The following is a 23,208-nucleotide window of genomic DNA, read 5'->3' on the forward strand; positions in this document are numbered from 1 at the left end:
GCCACGGAGACAGTCGTGCTCTCCTCTCACCACCATCAGAACATTTCTTCAGAGCTATCAGCCCAAAGAAAAAAAAGCGCCGCACCACCACCGGGTGGGCTCGAACCTCCAAAATTTCGGTTCATAGCCGATCGCGCTGGCCAATCGCGCCACGGAGACAGTCGTGCTCCACTCTCACCACCGTTAGAACATATCTTCAAAGCTATGAGCCCAAAGAAAAAAAAGCAACACACCACTCCCGGGAGGGCTCGAACCTCCAACCTTTCGGTTAAAAGCCATTCGCGCTAGCCAATTGCGTCACGAAGGCAGTCGTGTTCCACTGTCACCACCGTCAGAACATTTCTTCAAAGCCATCAGCGCAAAGAAAAAAGTAACACACCACTCCCGGGAGGGCTCGAATTTCCAATCTTTCGGTTAACAGCCGATCGCGCTAGCCAATTTCGCCACGGAGACAGTAGTGCAGCGCTCCCACCTCCGTCAGAACATTTCTTCAGAGCTATCAGCAAAAAGAAAAAGAAAGGGCCGCACAACCACCGGGTGGGCTCGAACCTCCAGCCTTTCGGTTAACAGGCGATCGCGCTAGCCAATTGCGCCACGTAGACAGTTGTGCTCCACTCTCACCACCATCAGAACATATCTTCAAAGCTATCAGCGCAAAGAAAAAAAGCAACACACCACTCCTGGGAGGGCTCGAAATTCCAACCTTTCGGTTAACAGACAATCGCGCTAGCCAATTGCGCCACGGAGACAGTAGTGCAGCACTCCCACCTCCATCAGAACAGTTCTTCAGAGCTATCAGCCCAAAGAAAAAAAAGCACCGCACCACCACCGGGTGGGCTCGAAACTCCAAAATTTTGGGTAATAGCTGATCGCGCTGGCCAATTGCGCCAAGGAGACAGTCGTGCTTCACTCTCACCACCATCAGAACATATCTTCAAAGCTATCAGCCCGAAGAAAAAAAAGCAACACACCACTCCCGGGAGGGCTCGAACCTCCAACTTTTCGGTTAAAAGCCAATCGCGCTAGCCAATTGCGCCACAGAGACAGTCGTGTTCAACTCTCACCACCGTCAGAACATTTCTTCACAGCTATCAGCCCAAAGAAAAAAAAGCGCCGCACCACCACCGGGTGGGCTCGAACCTCCAGCCTTTCAGTTAACGGCCGATTGCGCTAGCCAATCGCCCCACGGATACAGTCGTGCTCCACTCTCACCACCATCAGAACATATGTTCAAAGCTATCAGCGCAAAGAAAAAAGCAACACACCACTCCCGGGAGGGCTCGAAATTCCAACCTGTCGGTTAACAGCCGATCACGCTAGCCAATTGCGCCACGGAGACAGTAGTGCAGCACTCCACCTCCGTCAGAACATTTCTTCAGAGCTATCAGCCCAAAGAAAAAGAAAGCGCCGCACCACCACCGGGTGGGCTCGAACCTCCAGCCTTTCGCTTCACAGCCAATCGCGCTAGCCAGTTGCGCCACAGAGACAGTCCTGCACAACTCCCACCACCATTAAACTAATCTTCAAAGGTATCAGCCCAAAGAAAAAAAGCGCCGCACCACTCAGGGGTGGGCTCGAACCCCCAACCTTTCGGTTAACAGCCGATCGCGCTAGCCAATTACGCCACGGAGACAGTCGTGCTCCACTCTCACCATCATCAGAACATATCTTCTACGCCATCAGCGCAAAAAAAGCGACACACCGTCCTCGGGTGCGCTCGAAACTCCTACCTTTTGGTTAACAGCCGATCGCGCTAGCCAATTGCGCCACGGAGACAGTCCTGCTCCACTCTCACCACCGTCAGAACATATCTTCAAAGGTATCAGCCCAAAGAAAAAGAAAGCGCCGCACCACCACCGGGTGGGCTCGAACCTCCAGCCTTTCGCTTCACAGCCAATCGCGCTAGCCAGTTGCGCCACAGAGACAGTCCTGCACAACTCCCACCACCATTAAACTAATCTTCAAAGGTATCAGCCCAAAGAAAAAAAGCGCCGCACCACTCAGGGGTGGGCTCGAACCCCCAACCTTTCGGTTAACAGCCGATCGCGCTAGCCAATTACGCCACGGAGACAGTCGTGCTCCACTCTCACCATCATCAGAACATATCTTCTACGCCATCAGCGCAAAAAAAAGCGACACACCGTCCTCGGGTGCGCTCGAAACTCCTACCTTTTGGTTAACAGCCGATCGCGCTAGCCAATTGCGCCACGGAGACAGTCCTGCTCCACTCTCACCACCGTCAGAACATATCTTCAAAGGTATCAGCCCAAAGAAAAAAAAGTGCCGCAGCACCACCGGGTGGGCTCGAACCTCAAACCTTTCGGTTAACAGCCGATCGCGCTAGCCAATTGCGCCACGGAGACAGTCGTGCTTCACTCTCACCACCATCAGAACATATCTTCAAAGCTATCAGCGCAAAGAAAAAAAAGCGCCGCACCACCACCGGGTGGGCTCGAACCTCCAAAATTTCGGTTCATAGCCGATCGCGCTGGCCAATTGCGCCACAGAGACAGTCGTGCTACTCTCACCACCGTCAGAACATATCTTCAAAGCTATTAGCCCGAAGAAAAAAAGCAACACACCACTCCCGGGAGGGCTCGAACCTCCAACCTTTCGGTTAAAAGCCAATCGCGCTAGCCAATTGCGTCACGGAGACAGTCGTGTTCCACTCTCACCTCCGTCAGTACATTTCTTCAAAGCTATCAGCGCAAAGAAAAAAGCAACACACCACTCCCGGGTGGGCTCGAATTTCCAATATTTCGGTTAACAGCCGATCGCGCTAGCCAATTGCGCCACGGAGACAGTCGTGCTCTCCTCTCACCACCATCAGAACATTTCTTCAGAGCTATCAGCCCAAAGAAAAAAAAGCGCCACACCACCACCGGGTGGGCTCGAACCTCCAAAATTTCGGTTCATAGCCGATCGCGCTGGCCAATTGCGCCACGGAGACAGTAGTGCAGCGCTCCCACCTCCGTCAGAACATTTCTTCAGAGCTATCAGCCCAAAGAAAAAGAAAGCGCCGCACCAACACCGGGTGGGCTCGAACCTCCAGCCTTTCGGTTAACAGGCGATCGCGCTAGCCAATTGCGCCACGTAGACAGTCGTGCTCCACTCTCACCACCATCAGAACATATCTTCAAAGCTATCAGCGCAAAGAAAAAAGCAACCCACCAATCCTGGGAGGGCTCAAAATTCCAACCTTTCGGTCAACAGCCTATAGCGCTAGCCCATTGCGCCACGGAGACAGTAGTGCTCTCCTCTCACCTCCATCAGAACATTTCTTCAGAGCTATCAGCCCAAAGAAAAAAAAAGCGCCCAACACCACCGGGTGGGCTCGATCCTCCAAAATTTCGGTTAATAGCCGATCGCGCTGGCCAATTGCGCCACGGAGACAGTCATGCTCCACTATCACCACCGTCAGGACATTTCTTCAAAGCTATCAGCGCAAAAAAAAGCAACACACCACTCCCGGGAGGGCTCGAATTTCCACTCTTTCGGTTAAAAGCCAATCGCGCTAGCCAATTGCGTCACGGAGACAAGCGTGTTCCACTCTCACCACCGTCAGAACCTTTCGTCAAAGCTATCAGCGCAAAGAAAAAAGCAACACACCACTCCCGGGAGGGCTCGAATTTCCAATCTTTCGGTTAACAGCCGATCGCGCTAGCCAATTGCGCCACGGAGACAGTAGTGCAGCACTTCCACCTCCGTCATAACATTTCTTCAGATCTATCAGCCCAAAGAAAAAGAAAGCACCGCACCACCACCGGGTGGGCTCGAACCTCCAGCCTTTCGGTTAACAGGCGATCGCGCTAGCCGATTGCGCCACGTAGACAGTCGTGCTCCACTCTCACCACCATCAGAACATATCTTCAAAGCTATCAGCGCAAAGAAAAAAGCAACACACCACTCCCGGGAGGGCTCCAAACTACAACCTTTCGGTTAACAGCCGATCGCGCTAGCCAATTGCGCCCCGGACACAGCCCTGCTCTATTCTCACCACCATCAGACCATATCTTCAAAGCTATCAGCGCAAAGAAAAAAGCAACACACCACTCCCGGGAGGGATCGAACCCCCAACCTTTCAGTTAACAGCTGATTGCGCTAGCCAATTGCGCCACGGAGACAGTCTTGCTCCACTCTCACCACCGTCAGAACATTTCCTCAGAGCTATCAGCCCAAAGGAAAAAAAAGCGCCGCACCACCACCGGGTGGGCTCGAACCTCCAACCTTTCGGTTAACAGCCCATCGCGCTAGCCAATTGCGCCACACAGACAGTCGTGCTCCACTCTCACCATCATCAGAACATATCTTCAAAGCTATCAGCGCAAAGAAAAAAGCAACACACAACACCCGGGAGAGCTCGAACCTCCAACCTTTCGGTTAACAGCCGATCGCGCTAGCCAATTGCGCCACGGAGACAGTCCTGCTCCACTCTCACCACCATCAGAACATATCTTCAAAGCTATCAGAGCAAAGAAAAAAAAGCGCCGCACCACCACCCGGTGGGCTCGAACCTCCAACCTTTCGGTTAACAACCCATCGCGCTAACCAATTGTGCCACGGAGACAGTCGTGCTCCACTCTCACCACCATCAGAACATATCTTCAAAGCTATCAGCGCAAAGAAAAAAGCAACACACCACTTCCGGGAGGGCTCGAACCTCCAACCTTTCAGTTGACAGCCAATCACGCTAGCCAATTGCGCCACGGAGACAGTCTTGCTCCACTCTCACCACCATCAGAACATATCTTCAAAGGTATCAGCCCAAAGAAAAAAAGCGCCGCAGCACCACCGGGAGGGCTCGAACCTCCAACCTTTCGGTTAACAGCCGATCGCGCTAGCCAATTGCGCCATGATGACAGTCCTGCTCCACTCTCACCACCATCAGAACATTTCTTCAGAGATATAAGCCCAAAGAAAAAAAAGCGCCGCACCACCACCGGGTGGGCTCCAACCTCCAAAATTTCGGTTAATAGCCGATCGCGCTGGCCTATTGCGCCACGGAGACAGTCGTGCTCCACTCTCACCACCGTCAGAACATTTCTTCAAAGCTATCAGCGCAAAGAAAAAAGCAACACACCACTCCCGCGAGGGCTCGAATTTCCAATCTTTCGGTTAACAGCCGATCGCGCTAGCCAATTGCGCCAAGGAGACAGTAGTGCAGCACTCCCACCTCCGTCAGAACATTTCTTCAGAGCTATCAGCCCAAGGAAAAAGAAAGCGCCGCACCACCACCGGGTGGGCTCGAACCTCCAGCCTTTCGGTTAACAGGCGATCGCGCTAGCCGATTGCGCCACGTAGACAGTCGTGCTCCACTCTCACCACCATCGGAACATATCTTCAAAGCTATCAGCGCAAAGAAAAAAGCAACACACCACTCCCGGGAGGGCTCGAAACTACAACCTTTCGGTTAACAGCCGATCGCGCGAGCCAATTGCGCCACGGAGACAGTAGTGCAGCACTCCCACCTCCGTCAAGACATTTCTTCATAGCTATCAGGCCAAAAAAAAAGAAGCGCCGCACCACCACCGGGTGGGCTCGAACCTCCAAACTTTCGGTTAATAGCCGGATGCGCTAGCCAATTGCGCCACGGAGACAATCGTGCTCCAATCTCACCACCGTCAGAACATTTCTTCGGAGCTGTCAGCCGACAGGAAAAAAAGCGCCGCACCACCACCAGACGAGCTCGAACCTCCAACCTATCGGTTAACAGCCGATTGCGCTAGCCAATTGCGCCACGGAGACAGTCGTGCTCCACTCTCCTCACCATCAGAACATATCTTAAAGCTATCAGCGCAAAGAAAAAAGCAAAACACCACTCCCGGGAGGGCTCGAACCTCCAAATTTTCGGTTAACAGTCGATCGCGCTAGCCAATTGCGCCATGGAGAAAGTCGTGCTCCACTCTCACCACCATCAGAACATTTCTTCAGAGCTATCAGCCCAAAGAAAAAAATAGCGCCGCACCACCACCGGGTGGGCTCGAATCTCCAGCCTTTCGGTTAACAGGCGATCGCGCAAGCCAATTACGCCACGGAGACAGTCGTGCTCTACTCTCACCACCATCAGAACATATCCCCAAAGCTATCAGCGCAAAGAAAAAGTGCAACACACCACTCCCGGGAAGGCTCGAAATTACAACCTTTCGGTTAACAGCTGATCGCGCTAGCCAATTGCGCCACGGAGACAGTAGTGCAGCACTCCCACCTCCGTCATGCATTTGTTCAGAGCTATCAGCCCAAAGAAAAAGAAGCGCCGCACAACCACCGGGTGGGCTCGAACCTTCAAACTTTCGGTTAACAGCCGGATGTGCAAGCCAATTGCGCCACGGAGACAGTCGTGCTCCACTCTCACCACCGTCAGAACATTTCTTCGGAGCTGTCAGCCCAAAGAAAACAGCAACACACCACTCCCGGGAGGGCTCGAACCTCCAAATTTTCGGTTAACAGCCGATCGCGCTAGCCAATTTCGCCACGCAAACAGTCCTGCTCAACTCTCCCCACCATCACAACATATCTTCAAAGCTATCAGCCCAAAGAAAAAAAAGCGCTGCACCACCACCGGGTGGGCTCGAACCTCCAGCCTTTCAGTTAACGGCCGAACGCGCTAGCCAATTGCGCCACGGATACAATCATGCTCCACTCTCACCACCATCAGAACATATCTTCAAAGCTATCAGCGCAAAGAAAAAAGCAACACACCACTCCCGGGAGGGCTCGAAATTCCAACCTTTCGGTTAACAGCCGATCGCGCTGGCCAATTGCGCCACGGAGACAGTAGTGCAGCACTCCACCTCCGTCAGAACATTTCTTCAGAGCTATCAGCCCAAAGAAAAAGAAAGCGCCGCACCGTCCACGGGTGTGCTTGAAACTCCCACCTTTTGGTTAACAGCTGATCGCGCTAGCCAATTGTGCCACGGAGACAGTCCTGCTCCACTCTCACCACCATCAGAACATATCTTCAAAGGTATCAGCCCAAAGAAAAAAAAGCGCCGCAGCACCACCGGGTGGGCTCGAACCTCCAACCTTTCGGTTAACAGCCGAACGCGCTAGCCAATTGCGCCACGGAGACAGTCCTGCTCCGCTGTCACCACCATCAGAACATATCTTCAAAGCTATAAGCCTAAAGAAAAAAAGCAACACACCACTCTCGGGAGGGCTCGAACCTCCAACCTTTCTGTTAACAGCCGATCACGCTAGCCAATTGCGCCACGGAGACAGTCGCGCTACACCCTCACCACCGTCAGAACATTTCCTCAGAGCTATCAGCCCAAGGGAAAAAAAGCGCCGCACCACCACCGTGTGGGCTCGAACCTCCAACCTTTCGTTTAACAGCCCATCGCACTAGCCAATTGCGCCACGGAGACAGTCGTGCTTCACTCTCACCACCATCAGGACATATCTTCAAAGCTATCAGCGCAAAGAAAAAAAAGCAACACACCACTCCCGGGAGGGCTCGAACTTCAAACCTTTCGGTCAACAGCCTATAGCGCTGGCCAATTGCGCCACGGAGACAGTCGTGCTCCACTCTCACCACCATCAGAACATATCTTCAAAGCTATCAGCCCAAAGAAAAAAAAAGCGCCCAACACCACCGGGTGGGCTCGAACCTCCAAAATTTCGGTTAATAGCCGATCGCGCTGGCCAATGGCGTCACGGAGACAGTCGTGTTCCACTCTCACCACCGTCAGAACCTTTCGTCAAAGCTATCAGCGCAAAGAAAAAAGCAACACACCACTCCCGGGAGGGCTCGAATTTCCAATCTTTCGGTTAACAGCCGATCGCGCTAGCCAATTGCGCCATGGAGACAGTAGTGCAGCACTCCCACCTCCGTCATAACATTTCTTCAGAGCTATCAGCCCAAAGAAAAAGAAAGCACCGCACCACCACCGGGTGGGCTCGAACCTCCAGCCTTTCGGTTAACAGGCGATCGCGCTAGCCGATTGCGCCACGTAGACAGTCCTGCTCCACTCTCACCACCATCAGAACATATCTTCAAAGCTATCAGCGCAAAGAAAAAAGCAACACACCACTCCCGGGAGGGCTCCAAACTACAACCTTTGGTTAACAGCCGATCGCGGGAGCCAATTGCGCCACGAAGACAGTAGTGCAGCACTCCCACCTCCGTCAAGACATTTCTTCAGAGCTATCAGCCCAAAGAAAAAGAAGCGCCGCACCACCACCGGGTGGGCTCGAACCTCCAAACTTTCGGTTAATAGCCGCATGCGCTAGCCAATTGCGCCACGGAGACAATCGTGCTCCACTCTCACTACGGTCAGAACATTTCTTCGGAGCTGTCAGCCCAAAGGAAAAAAAGCGCCACACCACCACCGGGCGAGCTCGAACCTCCAACTAATCGGTTAACAGCCGATTGCGCTAGCCAATGGCGCCACGGAGACAGTCGTGCTCCACTCTCCCCACCATGAGAACATATCTTCAAAGCTATCAGCGCAAAGAAAAAAGCAACACACCCCTCCCGGGAGGGCTCGAACCTCCAACTTTTCGGTTAACAGCCGATCGCGCTAGCCAATTGCGCCACGCAAACAGTCCTGCTCAACTCTCACCACCATCACAGCATATCTTCAAAGCTATCAGCGCAAAGAAAAAAGCAACACACCACTCCCGGGAGGGATCGAACCTCCAACCTTTCAGTTAACAGCCCATCGCGCTAGCTAATTGTGCCACGGAGACAGTCGTGTTCCACTCTCACCACCAACAGAACATATCTTCAAAGCTATCAGCGCAAAAAAAGCACCACACCACTCCCGGGAGGGCTCGAACCTCCAACCTTTCGGTAAACAGCCGATCGCGCTAGACAATTACGCCACGGAGACAGTCCTGCTATACTTTCGCCACAAGCATAACATATCTTCAAAGCTATCGGCCCAAAAAAAAAAGCGCCGCACCACCCCGGGTGGGCTCGAACCTCCAACCTTTCGGTTAACATCCGATCTCGCTAGCCAATTGCGCCACGAAGATAGTCGTGCTCCACTCTCACCACCGTCAGAAGATTTCTTCAGACTATCAGCCCAAAAAAAAGCGCCGCACCACCACTGGGTGGGCTCGAACCTACAACCTTTCGGTTAACAGCCGATCGTGCTAGCCAATTGCGCCACGGAGACAGTCGTGCTCCACTCTCACCACCATCAGAACATATCTTCAAAGCTATCAGCGCAAAGAAAAAAGCAGCACACCACTTCCGGGAGGGCTCGAACCTCCAACCTTTCGGTTAACAGCCGATCGCGCTAGCCAATTGCGCCATGGAGACAGTCCTGCTCCACTCTCACCACCATCAGAACATTTCTTCAGAGATATAAGCCCAAAGAAAAAAAAGCGCCGCACCACCACCGGGTGGGCTCCAACCTCCAAAATTTCGGTTAATGGCCGATCGCGCTGGCCTATTGCGCCACGGAGACAGTCGTGCTCCACTCTCACCACCGTCAGAACATTTCTTCAAAGCTATCAGCGCAAAGAAAAAAGCAACACACCACTTCCGCGAGGGCTCGAATTTCCAATCTTTCGGTTAACAGCCGATCGCGCTAGCCAATTGCGCCAAGGAGACAGTAGTGCAGCACTCCCACCTCCGTCAGAACATTTCTTCAGAGCTAGCAGCCCAAAGAAAAAGAAAGCGCCGCACCATCACCGGGTGGGCTCGAACCTCAAGCCTTTCGGTTAACAGGCGATCGCGCTAGCCGATTGCGCCACGTAGACAGTCGTGCTCCACTCTCACCACCATCAGAACATATCTTCAAAGCTATCAGCGCCAAGAAAAAAGCAACACACCACTCCCGGGAGGGCTCGAAACTACAACCTTTCGGTCAACAGCCGATCGCGCGAGCCAATTGCGCCACGGAGACAGTAGTGCAGCACTCCCACCTCCGTCAAGACATTTCTTCATAGCTATCAGGCCAAAGAAAAAGAAGCGCCGCACCACCACCGGGTGGGCTCGAACCTCCAAACTTTCGGTTAATAGCCGGATGCGCTAGCCAATTGCGCCACGGAGACAATCGTGCTCCAATCTCACCACCGTCAGAACATTTCTTCGGAGCTGTCAGCCGACAGGAAAAAAAGCGCCGCACCACCACCAGACGAGCTCGAAGTTCCAACCTATCGGTTAACAGCCGATTGCGCTAGCCAATTGCGCCACGGAGACAGTCGTGCTCCACTCTCCCCACCATCAGAACATATCTTAAAGCTATCAGCGCAAAGAAAAAAGCAAAACACCACTCCCGGGAGGGCTCGAACCTCCAACTTTTCGGTTAACAGCCGATCGCGCTAGCCAATTGCGCCATGGAGAAAGTCGTGCTCCACTCTCACCACCATCAGAACATTTCTTCAGAGCTATCAGCCCAAAGAAAAAAAAAAGCGCCGCACCACCACCGGGTGGGCTCGAACCTCCAGCCTTTCGGTTAACAGGTGATCGCGCTAGCCAATTACGCCACGGAGACAGTCGTGCTCTACTCTCACCACCATCAGAACATATCCCCAAAGCTATCAGCGCAAAGAAAAGTGCAACACACCACTCCCGGGAAGGCTCGAAATTACAACCTTTCGGTTAACAGCCGATCGCGCTAGCCAATTGCGCCACGGAGACAGTAGTGCAGCACTCCACCTCCGTCAGAACATTTCTTCAGTGCTATCAGCCCAAAGAAAAAGAAATCGCCGCACCGTCCACGGGTGTGCTTGAAACTCCCACCTTTTGGTTAACAGCTGATCGCGCTAGCCAATTGTGCCACGGAGACAGTCCTGCTCCACTCTCACCACCATCAGAACATATCTTCAAAGGTATCAGCCCAAAGAAAAAAAAGCGCCGCAGCACCACCGGGTGGGCTCGAACCTCCAACCTTTCGGTTAACAGCCGAACACGCTAGCCAATTGCGCCACGGAGACAGTCCTGCTCCGCTGTCACCACCATCAGAACATATCTTCAAAGCTATAAGCCTAAAGAAAAAAAAGCAACACACCACTCTCGGGAGGGCTCGAACCTCCAACCTTTCTGTTAACAGCCGATCACGCTAGCCAATTGCGCCACGGAGACAGTCGCGCTACACCCTCACCACCGTCAGAACATTTCCTCAGAGCTATCAGCCCAAGGGAAAAAAAGCGCTGCACTACCACCGTGTGGGCTCGAACCTCCAACCTTTCGTTTAACAGCCCATCGCACTAGCCAATTGCGCCACGGAGACAGTCGTGCTTCACTCTCACCACCATCAGAACATATCTTCAAAGCTATCAGCGCAAAGAAAAAAAAGCAACACACCACTCCCGGGAGGGCTCGAACTTCCAACCTTTCGGTCAACAGCCTATAGCGCTGGCCAATTGCGCCACGGAGACAGTCGTGCTCCACTCTCACCACCATAAGAACATATCTTCAAAGCTATCAGCCCGAAGAAAAAAAAGCAACACACCCCTCCCGGGAGGGCTCGAACCTCCAACCTTTCGGTTAAAAGCCAATCGCGCTAGCCAATTGCGTCAAAGAGGCAGTCGTGTTCCAGTGTCACCACCGTCAGAACATTCCTTCAAAGCCATCAGCGCAAAGAAAAAAGTAACACACCACTCGCGGGAGGGCTCGAATTTCCAATCTCTCGGTTAACAGCCGATCGCGCTAGCCAATTGCGCCACGGAGACAGTAGTGCAGCGCTCCCACCTCCGTCAGAACATTTCTTCAGAGCTATCAGCCCAAAGAAAATGAAAGCGCCGCACCACCAGCGGGTGGGCTCGAACCTCCAGCCTTTCGGTTAACAGGCGATCGCGCTAGCCAATTGCACCACGTAGACAGTCGTGCTCCACTCTCACCACCATCAGAACATATCTTCAAAGCTATCAGCCCGAAGAAAGAAAAGCAACACTCCACTCCCGGGAGGGCTCGAACCTCCAACCTTTCGGTTAAAGCCAATCGCGCTAGCCAATTGCGCCACGGAGACAGTCGTGTTCCACTCTCACCACCGTCAGAAAATTTCTTCACAGCTATCAGCCCAAAGAAAAAAAAGCGCCGCACCACCACCGGGTGGGCTCGAACCTCCAGCCTTTCAGTTAACAGCCGAACGCGCTAGCCAATCGCGCCACGGAGACAGTCGTGCTCCACTCTCACCACCATCAAAACATATCTTCAAAGCTATCAGCGCAAAGAAAAAAGCAACACACCACTTCCGGGAGGGCTCGAACCTCCAACCTTTCGGTTAACAGCCAATTGCGCCACGGAGACAGTACTGCTCCACTCTCACCACCATCAGAACATATCTTCAAAGGTATCAGCCCAAAGAAAAAAAAGCGCCGCACCACCACCGTGTGGGCTCGAACCTCCATTTTCTTCGTTCAGCGAACTAGGAGCGCAGAGAAAACACAAAGGACGAAGCGAGGAACCACACAACACGAGCGCTCAACTAACAACTGATTTATTTTCCACATCGGAAGGACATATATATACACAAACTGCGCATGTCAAAAAAAGATTATGACGAAATCAAGGGCAGCATGCGAAGCGTGTAATCAAGGCACATGTCTAAGGGTTATCTAGGTAGCTGAATTCACAGTCAAGTAGTGAGAGGGAAGGATGACTTATACATTGGTCCGTATTCCTGGAAATGTGATAGGCTTCAGAAATTTCGCGCGTAGTTTGATGAGAATGCCGGAACAGAACAATTGTATTCTCAAACAGAGGTTGGCACTTGCACGAAACGCAATGTGACGCTAAATGGGAGTAAGGTGTACTTTTCAACGAGCTTCTGTGTTCCCTGAGACGCACGTTCACACATCGGCCGGTCTGGCCAATGTACATCCGTCCGCAAGAAAGGGGTATCTTATATACTACTCCGGTGATGCACTTAACAAACTTAGTTACGTGCTTCTGGAGGCATCCTCTACCTTTAGATGCATTATGTGCCCTCCTGTGCACCATTGAACATATACTGGCCAATTTATTGGGTGCCGAGAAAACCACGCGCACACCGAACCGGTTTCCCACGTTTTTTAACCCATGGGCCATTTTATGAATGTAGGGGATTACTGCCGCGCGCTTCTTATTCCCTTCCTTGTTCTCTGAAGAAGTACATGTGCATTTTTCATTATTTTTGACCGTACGCAAGAGCTTTTCACAGACTGAGGCTATTACGTAGGAAGGGTATCCCGCACCTATCAGCCGTTCCAACTGTGCTACGAAACCACTTTGCAAGGTATGCAGGCAACATTTTCCGAGGGCTGAACGTAAGCATGACATTACGATTCCGCGTTTAACAAGCTTGGAATGTCCGGAAGAGTAGTCTAGAACGAGTTTTGCAGAACGAGGATTATATCGCCAGCAAAGGTGCTTATCCCCAAAAAACAGGGAAAGGTCTAGGAACTGCAATTTGTTATCTTTTGGAAGCTCGGAGGTGAACCGGAGGCCCATGCCTTCCTTCTCGAAGCATGCCTTCATACTTTCAACGTCCACTGCTGAACACTTCTTGATGATAATCAGATAATCGTCAACATAACGGAATACTTTTGTGCCAGGTTGAAGTTTAGTGCTTAAGGCTGCATCCACCTTCCCAAGAAAGATTTGGCTTAAAACAGGGGCCACACTTGAACCTATACACACACCTGATTTTTGCATGTACAGGTTCCCAAGCCATACGACGAAGGTGGACTTCAAATAGAACGTCAAAATTTCTAGAAAAGACTGAGTCGAAATTCCCGTGCTATTTCTGAACGATATCTCATCCGTGTCTTCCACAATGCACTGCTCTACGCTGTTTAACAGTTGATCATGCGGCAAAGAATAATATAAGTCGACTACATCAAGACTAAAAGCTGTAACACCGGAGCATTCACATGTGTTGAGGTATTCAACCACGACACCAGAGTTTTTTGCGTGAAAAGGGTCATTTACGCGCAACGCAGAAAGATGTGCTTGCAGATACTGAGATACAACCAACTGCCACGTATCCCTTTCTGAAACAATCGCGCGCAGCGGCATTTCCGGTTTGTGTGTTTTAATAGAGTAAAAAAGTTCTAGCTCTACACCTTTCGCCTTTTCTACTGAAGAGCCGAGTTTTTCCAGGTTAAGCCTTTTCAGCAGCGATATCGCTCTAGTCTTTACTTCCTTGCTTTTTACAGAGAGTGGTTTAAAATTTCTTTCTAAGGCTTCCTCGGCCTTCTTGAGAAAATCTAAAAATCTAAATGTAAAAATCTAAATCTAAAAATCTAAATCTAAAATCCGGAAATGCCGCTGCGCGCGATTGTTTCAGGAAGGGATACGTGGCAGTTGGTTGTATCTCAGTATCTGCAAGCACATCTTTCTGCGTTGCGCGTAAATGACCCTTTTCACGCAAAAAACTCTGGTGTCGTGGTTGAATACCTCAACACATGTGAATGCTCCGGTGTTACAGCTTTTAGTCTTGATGTAGTCGACTTATATTATTCTTTGCCGCATGATCAACTGTTAAACAGCGTAGAGCAGTGCATTGTGGAAGACAATGATGAGATATCGTTCAGAAATAGCACGGGAATTTCGACTCAGTCTTTTCTAGAAATTTTGACGTTATATTTGAAATCCACCTTCGTCGTATGGCTTGGGAACCTGTACATGCAAAAATCAGGTGTGTGTATAGGTTCAAGGGTGGCCCCTGTTTTAAGCCAAATCTTTCTTGGGAAGGTGGATGCAGCCTTAAGCACTAAACTTCAACCTGGCACAAAAGTATTCCGTTATGTTGACGATTATCTGATTATCATCAAGAAGTGTTCAGCAGTGGACGTTGAAAGTATGAAGGCATGCTTCGAGAAGGAAGGCATGGGCCTCCGGTTCACCTCCGAGCTTCCAAAAGATAACAAATTGCAGTTCCTAGACCTTTCCCTGTTTTTTGGGGATAAGCACCTTTGCTGGCGATATAATCCTCGTTCTGCAAAACCCGTTCTAGACTACTCTTCCGGACATTCCAAGCTTGTTAAACGCGGAATCGTAATGTCATGCTTACGTTCAGCCCTCGGGAAATGTTGCCTGCATACCTTGCAAAGTGGTTTCGTAGCACAGTTGGAACGGCTGATAGGTGCGGGATACCCTTCCTACGTAATAGCCTCAGTCTGTGAAAAGCTCTTGCGTACGGTCAAAAATAATGAAAAACGCACATGTACTTCTTCAGAGAACAAGGAAGGGAATAAGAAGCGCGCGGCAGTAATCCCCTACATTCATAAAATGGCCCATGGGTTAAAAAACGTGGGAAACCGGTTCGGTGTGCGCGTGGTTTTCTCGGCACCCAATAAATTGGCCAGTATATGTTCAATGGTGCACAGGAGGGCACATAATGCATCTAAAGGTAGAGGATGCCTCCAGATGCACGTAACTAAGTTTGTTAAGTGCATCACCGGAGTAGTATATAAGATACCCCTTTCTTGCGAACGGATGTACATTGGCCAGACCGGCCGATGTGTGAACGTGCGTCTCAGGGAACACAGAAGCTCGTTGAAAAGTACACCTTACTCCCATTTAGCGTCACATTGCGTTTCGTGCAAGTGCCAACCTCTGTTTGAGAATACAATTGTTCTGTTCCGGCATCCTCATCAAACTACGCGCGAAATTTCTGAAGCCTATCACATTTCCAGGAATACGGACCAATGTATAAGTCATCCTTCCCTCTCACTACTTGACTGTGAATTCAGCTACCTAGATAACCCTTAGACATGTGCCTTGATTACACGCTTCGCATGCTGCCCTTGATTTCGTCATAAACTTTTTTTGACATGCGCAGTTTGTGTATATATATGTCCTTCCGATGTGGAAAATAAATCAGTTGTTAGTTGAGCGCTCGTGTTGTGTGGTTCCTCGCTTCGTCCTTTGTGTTTTCTCTGCGCTCCTAGTTCGCTGAACGAAGAAAATGAATTACCAACTGGCCCACATTTTGATCCTTTTGCTCGAACCTCCAACCTTTCGGTTAACAGCCCATCGCACTAGCCAATTGCGCCACGGAGACAGTCGTGCTTCACTCTCACCACCATCAGTACATATCTTCAAAGCTATCAGCCCGAAGAAAAAAAAAGCAACACACCACTCCCGGGAGGGCTCGAACCTCCAACCTTTCGGTTAAAAGCCAATCACGCTAGCCAATTGCGTCAAAGAGGCAGTCGTGTTCCACTGTCACCACCGTCAGAACATTTCTTCAAAGCCATCAGCGCAAAGAAAAAAGTAACACACCACTCCGGGGAGGGCTCGAATTTCCAATCTTTCGGTTAACAGCCGATCGAGCTAGCCAATTGCGCCACGGACACAGTAGTGCAGCGCTCCCACCTCCGTCAGAACATTTCTTCAGAGCTATCAGCCCAAAGAAAAAGAAAGCCCCGCACCACCACCGGGTGGGCTCGAACCTCCAGCCTTTCGGTTAACAGGCGATCGCGCTAGCCAATTGCGCCACGTAGACAGTCGTGCTCCACTCTCACCACCATCAGAACATAACTTCAAAGCTATCAGCGCAAAGAAAAAAGCAACACACCACTCCCGGGAGGGCTCGAAACTGCAACCTTTCGGTCAACAGCCAATCGCGCTAGCCAATTGCGCCACGGAGACAGTAGTGCAGCACTCCCACCTCCATCAGAACAGTTCTTCAGAGCTATCAGCCCAAAGAAAAATAAAGCGCCGCACCACCACCGGGTGGGCTCGAAACTCCAAAATTTTGGGTAATAGCTGATCGCGCTGGCCAATTGCGCCACGGAGACAGTCGTGCTTCACTCTCACCACCATCAGAACATATCTTCAAAGCTATCAGCCCGAAGAAAAAAAAGCAACACACCACTCCCGGGAGGGCTCGAACCTCCAACTTTTCGGTTAAAAGCCAATCGCGCTAGCCAATTGCGCCATGGAGACAGTCGTGTTCCACTCTCACCACCGTCAGAACATTTCTTCACAGCTATCAGCCCAAAGAAAAAAAAGCGCCGCACCACCACCGGGTGGGCTCGAACCTCCAGCCTTTAAGTTAACGGCCGAACGCGCTAGCCAATCGGGCCAGGGATACAATCGTGCTTCACTCTCATCACCATCAGAACATATGTTCAAAGCTATCAGCGCAAAGAAAAAAGCAACACACCACTCCCGGGAGGGCTCGAAATTCCAACCTTTCGGTTAACAGCCGATCGCGCTAGCCAATTGCGCCACGGAGACAGTAGTCCAGCACTCTACCTCCGTCAGAACATTTCTTCAGAGCTATCAGCCTAAAGAAAAAGAAAGCGCCGCACCACCACCGGGTGGGCTCGAACCTCCAGCCTTTCGCTTAACAGCCAATCGCGCTAGCCAGTTGCGCCACGGAGACAGTCCTGCACAACTCCCACCACCATTAAACTAATCTTCAAAGCTATCAGCCCAAAGAAAAAAAGCGCCGCACCACTCGCGGGTGGGCTCGAATCCCCAACCTTTCGGTTAACAGCCGATCGCGCTAGCCAATTACGCCACGGAGACAGTCGTTCTCCACTCTCACCACCATCAGAACATATCTTCTACGCCATCAGCGCAAAAAAAAGCGACACACCGTCCACGGGTGCGCTCGAAACTCCCACCTTTTGGTTTACAGCCGATCGCGCTAGCCAATTGCGCCACGGAGACAGTCCTGCTCCACTCTCATCACCATCAGAACATATCTTCAAAGGTATCAGCCCAAAGAAAAAAAAGTGCCGCAGCACCACCGGGTGGGCTCGAACCTCCAACCTTTCGGTTAACAGCCGATCGCGCTAGCCAATTGCGCCACGGAGATAGTCCTGCTCCACTCTCACCACCATCAGAACATATCTTCAAAGCTATCAGCCCAAAGAAAAAAAAGCAACACACCACTCTCGGGAGGTCGCGAACCTTCAACCTTTCTGTTAACAGCCGATCGCGCTAGCCAAATGCGCCATGGAGACAGTCACGCTACACCCTCACCAACGTCAGAACATTTCCTCAGAGCAATCAGCCCAAGCGAAAAAAAGCGCCGCACCACTACCGTGTGGGCTCGAACCTCCAACATTTCAGTTAACAGCCCATCGCACTAGCCAATTGCACCGCGGAGACAGTCGTGCTCTCCTCTCACCACCATCAGAACATTTCTTCAGAGCTATCAGCCCAAAGAAAAAAAAGCGCCGCACCACCACCAGGTGGGCTCGAACCTCCAAAATTTCGGTTCATAGCCGATCGCGCTGGCCAATTGCGCCCCGGAGACAGTCCTGCAATACTTTCACCACAAGCATAACATATCTTCAAAGCTATCGGCCCAAAGAAAAAAAGCGCCGCACCACCCCGGGTGGGCTCGAACCTCCAACCTTTCGGTTAACATCCGATCGCGCTAGCCAATTGCGCCACGAAGATAGTCGTGCTCCACTCTCACCATCGTCAGAAGATTTCTTCAGACTATCAGCCCAAAGAAAAAAAAGCGCCGCACCACCACCGGGTGGGCTCGAACCTCCAACCTTTCGGTTAACAGCCGATCGTGCTAGCCAATTGCGCCACGGAGACAGTCGTGCTCCACTCTCACCACCATCAGAACATATCTTCAAAGCTATCAGCGCAAAGAAAAAAGCAACACACCACTTCCGGGAGGGCTCGAACCTCCAACCTTTCGGTTGACAGCCAATCGCGCTAGCCAATTGCGCCACAGAGACAGTCCTGCTCCACTCTCACCACCATCAGAACATATCTTCAAAGGTATCAGCCCAAAGAAAAAAAGCGCCGCAGCACCACCGGGTGGGCTCGAACCTCCAACCTTTCGGTTAACAGCCGATCGCGCTAGCCAATTGCGCCACGGAGACAGTCCTGCTCCACTCTCACCACCATCAGAACATATCTTCAAAGCTATCAGATCAAAGAAAAAAAAGCAACACACCACTCTCGGGTGGGATCGAACCTCCAACCTTTCGGTTAACAGCCCATCGCGCTAGCCCATTGCGCCACGGAGACAGTCGTGCTCTCCTCTCACCACCATCGGAACATTTCTTCAGAGATATCAGCCCAAAGAAAAAAAAAGCGCCGCACCACCGCCGGGTGGGCTCAAACCTCCAAAATTTCGGTTAATAGCTGATCGCGCTGGCCAATTGCGCCACGGAGACAGTCGTGCTTAACTCTCACCACCATCAGAACATATCTACAAAGCTATCAGCGCAAAGAAAAAAGCAACACACCACTCCCGGGAGGGCTCGAACCTCCAACCTTTCGGTCAACAGCCGATCGCGCTAGCCAATTGCGCCACGCAAACTGTCCTGATCAACTCTCACCACCATCACAACATATCTTCAAAGCTATCAGCCCAAAGAAAAAAAAGCAACACACCACTCTCGGGAGGGCTCGAACCTCCAACCTTTCTGTTAACAGCCGATCGCGCTAGCCAATTGCGCCATGGAGACAGTCGCGCTACACCCTCACCACCGTCAGAACATTTCCTCAGAGCTATCGGCCCAAGGGAAGAAAAGCGCCGCACCACCACCGTTTGGGCTCTAACCTCCAACCTTTCGGTTAACAGCCCATCGCACTAGCCAATTGCGCCACGGAGACAGTCGTGCTTAACTCTCACCACCATCAGTACATATCTTCAAAGCTATCAGCGCAAAGAAAAAAGCAACACACCACTCCCGGGAGGGCTCGAACCTCCAACCTTTCGGTCAACAGCCTATAGCGCTAGCCCATTGCGCCACGGAGACAGTCGTGCTCTCCTCTCACCACCGTCAGAACATTTCTTCAGAGCTATCAGCCCAAAGAAAAAAAAGCGCCGCACCACCACCGGGTGGGCTCGAACCTCCAAAATGTCGGTTCATAGCCGATCGCGCTGGCCAATTGCGCCACGGATACAGTCGTGTTCCACTCTCACCACCTTCAGAACATTTCTTCACAGCTATCAGCCCAAAGAAAAAAAAGTGCCGCACCACCACCGGGTGGGCTCGAACCTCCAGCCTTTAAGTTAACGGCCGAACGCGCTAGCCAATTGCGCCACGGACACAGTCGTGCTCCACTCTCACCACCATCAGAACATATCTTCAAAGCTATCAGCACAAAGAAAAAAGCAACACACCACTCCCGGGAGGGCTCGAAATTCCAACCTTTCGGTTAACAGCCGATCGCGCTAGCCAATTGCGCCACGGAGACAGTAGTGCAGCACTCCACCTCCGTCAGAACATTTCTTCAGAGCTATCAGCCCAAAGAAAAAGAAAGCGCCGCACCACCACCGGGTGGGCTCGAACCACCAGCCTTTCGCTTAACAGCCAATCGCGCTAGCCAGTTGCGCCACGGAGACAGTCCTGCACAACTCCCACCACCACTAAACTAATCTTCAAAGCTATCAGCCCAAAGAAAAAAAGCGCCGCACCACTCGCGGGTGGGCTCGAACCCCCAACCTTTCGGTTAACAGCCGATCGCGCTAGACAATTACGCCACGGAGACAGTCGTGCTCCACTCTCACCATTATCAGAACATATCTTCTACGCCATCAGCGCAAAGAGAAAAAAAGCGACACACCGTCCACGGGTGCGCTCGAAACTCCCACCTTTTGGTTAACAGCCGATCGCGCTAGCCAATTGCGCCACGGAGACAGTCCTGCTACACTCCCACCACCATCAGAACATATCTTCAAAGGTATCAGCCCAAAGAAAAAAAAGCGCCACAGCACCACCGGGTGGGCTCGAACCTCCGACCTTTCGGTTAACAGCCGATCGCGCTAGCCAATTGCGCCACGGAGACAGTCCTGCTCCACTCTCACGACCATCAGAACATTTCTTCAGAGCTATCAGCCCAAAGAAAAAAAAGCGCCGCACCACCACCGAGTGGGCTCGAACCTCCAAAATTTCGGTTCATAGCCGATCGCGCTTGCCAATTGCGCCACGGAGACAGTCGTGCTCCACTCTCACCACCATCAGAACATATCTTCAAAGCTATCAGCCCGAAGAAAAAAAAGCAACACAGCACTCCCGGGAAGGCTCGAACCTCCAACCTTTCGGGTAAAAGCCAATCGCGCTAGCCGATTGCGTCACGGAGACAGTCGTGTTCCACTCTCACCACCTTCGGAACATTTCTTCAAAGCTATCAGCGCAAAGAAAAAAGCAACACACCACTCCCGGGAGGGCTCGAATTTCCAATATTTCGGGTAACAGCCGTTCGGGCTAGCCAATTGCGCCACGGAGACAGTAGTGCAGTGCTCCCACCTCCGTCAGAACATTTCTTCAGAGCTATCAGCCCAAAGAAAAAGAAAGCGCCGCACCACCACCGGGTGGGCTCGAACCTCTCCAGCCTTTCGGTTAACAGGCGATCGCGCTAGCCAATTGCGCCACGTAGACAGTCGTGCTCCACTCTCACCACCGTCAGAAGATTTCTTCAGACTATCAGCCCAAAGAAAAAAAAGCGCCGCACCAAACCGGGTGGGCTCGAACCTCTAACCTTTCGGTTAACAGCCGATCGCGCTAGCCAATAGCGCCACGGAGACAGTCGTGCTCCACTCTCACCACCATCAGAACATATCTTCAAAGCTATCAGCGCAAAGAAAAAAGCAACACACCACTTCCGGGAGGGCTCGAACCTCCAACCTTTCGGTTAACAGCCAATTGCGCCACGGAGACAGTCCTGCTCCACTCTCACCACCATCAGAACATATCTTCAAAGGTGAAACGAACACGCCAGGGCCGTGGCTGGGCCAAGACAAAAACATTATTGCGATAGCGCGGGTTAATGTAGCGTTGTGCGAGAGGGGTTAAGGGGAAGGGAAGGAGAAGAAGCAGTGGTGATAACGGCGGCTTCGGCTTGCGTGACGTCACGGATACATCATTCCTTCCCCCTACGGTGAGTAACGGTCTGGGGGTTTGCGTTGCCGGCCCGAGCGACGCAACACCGGAGTTGAGGGGCTCCCTGCGATCTCGCTCCTTGTTGGCGCTCGCCTCGGTGTTCCTCCTGCTAGGGCCCCGCCGGCAGTTTCGAGGCACCGAGAGTCACCGACTTCTCCCTGGTCATGCTCCAACTCCCGTGGCTTCACCTGGTCGCTGTGGCGCCTAATGGTTTCCCCCTCCGGACCATCGGCATTCACCAGGCGGGCTCCGTCTGTCGATGTAATGCTGGCTGGAGTCCACGGCTCGCCTCGCCCGAAGTTCCTCACCCAGACTGGCTCCCCGGGCTGCCACCCATCGAGGGGGGGACGGTCAACTGGTGAGGGCGGAATGGACACTGCGTTGTCCAGCCTGGAGCGAAGATCGTAGCCCATTAGGAGTTGCGCTGGTGTCCGGCCCCCGGCCTGCGGCGTCCTGCGGTACCTGTGCAAAATCCTAGCCAGGCGGGTTTTCAGTGACCCTTGTACGTTCTTCTTCAATGAATACTTCACCGTACGAACCGCCCGCTCCGCGAGCCCATTGGACTGGGGGTGATACGGTGCTGTTCGGAGGTGTACTATGTTATTCAGCTTCGTGAAGGTGTTAAATTCCCAACTCGTAAACTGTGGGCCATTATCGGATACCAGCGTCCGGGGCAACCCGAATGTACTGAACAAGGTGCGCAGAGGCTCTATCGTGGCGTGTGTGGTGGAACTCTTCATGGGTATCGCTTCTATCCACTTACTATGTGAATCCACCACAATCAGTAGCATGTGACCATCGATCGGCCCCGCAAAATCGATATGCAGCCTCGACCAACGCTCATCCGTTTCTCGCCACGCAACAGGGGGTTTCTTTGGGGGCATAGGGGCAGCTTGGATGCAACTGGTGCAGGACTTAACCATGTGCTCAATGTCATTATCGATCCGGGGGTACCACATCAAGGAGCGCCCTAGCCGCTTCATTGAGCAAATCCCTTGATGAGTATCATGCAGCAGACGTAACATCACTGCTCGGGCACTCTTAGGGACGATCACTCGATGGCCCCAGTATAGAAGCCCATAACTCCCCGTTATCTCAGCTTTCCGGTTGAAGTATGGCATCAAGTGCTGGTCCTTAGGCCCCAAATTTCTTGGCCATCCCTCCTGCACCCATTTTTGCACCTTTGCTAAATCGTCATCAAGCTCCGTGAGAGTGCCCAGTTGCTTCGCAGACATGACACCATCATTGAGGGTCTCCGTGAGCAGGACATACTCACCGTCCACAGTTTCTTCCTGCGTCTCTGGCTGGGAAGTTGCTGACGTGGGGAGTCGGCTGAGGGCATCGGCTGGAATGTTGTCTTTCCCGGGCTGGTGTTTGATGACGTAATCGTAGGCGCTCAGCAGCAGGGCCCACCGCTGGATTCGCGCAGCGGCCATCACGGGCACTGGCCTGTCTGGG

This window comes from Rhipicephalus microplus, unplaced genomic scaffold (genome assembly GCF_043290135.1).
Source record: "Rhipicephalus microplus isolate Deutch F79 unplaced genomic scaffold, USDA_Rmic scaffold_12, whole genome shotgun sequence".
NCBI lineage: Eukaryota > Metazoa > Arthropoda > Arachnida > Ixodida > Ixodidae > Rhipicephalus > Rhipicephalus microplus.